This window comes from Arachis duranensis, chromosome 5 (genome assembly GCF_000817695.3).
Source record: "Arachis duranensis cultivar V14167 chromosome 5, aradu.V14167.gnm2.J7QH, whole genome shotgun sequence".
Lineage (NCBI taxonomy): Eukaryota > Viridiplantae > Streptophyta > Magnoliopsida > Fabales > Fabaceae > Arachis > Arachis duranensis.
The window spans coordinates 274,249-275,947 of NC_029776.3; positions in this window are offsets into that span (position 1 = coordinate 274,249).

Sequence of the window (1,699 nt, forward strand, 5' to 3'; positions counted from 1 at the left end):
AAAAAAAAAACTCTTTTTCTATTTACATATTATGTTGTATACTCACAATGCAAAAATTATTTGAGACCTATCATTATTGTTCTTTTTCAAGTTTTTCTCTTCGTGCTATAATCTTATCTAAGTTAAATTCAAACAAAAAAAATATTTTTCTTTTGGATTATGTTATTTGAACAACGAATAAAAAGTTAATTTCCCATTTAAACAATAAATTTACAGGAAGTATGTAGAAATAATTTTTGAATTAGTCAATTTCAACCCTTTTTTATGTTTAAATTATTTTTTTAATTATTTACTTATTTTCTTACTTTTTCTCCAAAACTCTCTCTTTTATTTATGTTTTATGGGGTGAATTGTAATTGTAGAAGGATATTTAATTTGTTTATCATGGTAAATTTTAGAAGATTAAAATTAACAGTATTTAATTATTTATATAATTTTTTAAAGTGTTTGAAAATGTTCTAGATGATTTCGAAACGTTTTAGAATGTCTTAGAAAGTCGCAGAATATTCTAAAAAGTTCTAGAAGACTCTGGAAAGTTATAGAGTATTCTAGAAAAGTGTAGATGTATATAGAAGTATGAAAAGTAGTATGGAATAATCTATAAGTAGTTAAAAAGTTGTAGTATGATAGATATTTATAATGAAAGTTCTGGATAATTAAATTATATTTAATTCTAAGTTCCTAACCATCAATTAAGGAGGTGGATGACTATAAATAGAAGGTGATAGTTAGTGTGAGTGAGTTATTTGTAACAAACACTTAAGTAATAAATTGTTCTTTTCATCAAAACTTATTTTCTCCTAGGTTCTCTTTGTTATTAGTTTTCCTACTAAATATTGAAGATTAGGTTGACTTGGTTTTAAATAAAGAGATTGAATAAGTTCGAGTATCGATAAAGTAACATTGAAGTGTATTTAAGATCGTGATATATTACTGAAAATAGTTGTAGTACAATTTGACTTAATATTTAGAAAAAAAAGTTATCCAATTTACTTGTACATAAAATATTCAGTTTGATTTGATTTAATTTTTTTCTTGAGACCAACTAAACCAATTATAATTAAATTGGTCTGGTTCGGTTTTTAACTTAATTCAAAAAAATAATATGTCCTAGTCATATATAGTATACTAAAAATTATTTTATGTTGTTTTCAACTAATAATAATAAAAAAAATACCAAGTAATAAACTAAAATTATACAACACAATAATTAACAAAGATCTTGACACAAAAAAATTTAGCAAGTGTCAAAAGAAAAGAATAATATAACAATTGAAAATCTTAAAAGTTTAACACAAAAAAGGTTTCTATTTATTTTTTTTCAGCCAAACAGCCACACACACTGATTGTTCTAGCCATTCATTTGAAGGCCTTGAAGTTACAACATAATAACATACTTTAAATCAAAATATACAAAGTTACTTCAAATCTTGAAACGCCAAAACAATGTACATAATTATTGAACGCCTTTTTTCTGATACTAAATATTATAGTTATCAGAATTGAATTGATAATCAAAACGGTCAAATTACTATTTATTAGTTCATTAGTTCAATTGATGAGTTATTAATTAAATCGATAAAATTAATTTCACGTAAATAAAAAATATAAAATAGTTTAAAATTTAAAATTAAAATTAAAAAATATATTAATAAAAATATAATTTAAAAAAAAGCTATCTACACATAAAAAATTAGAC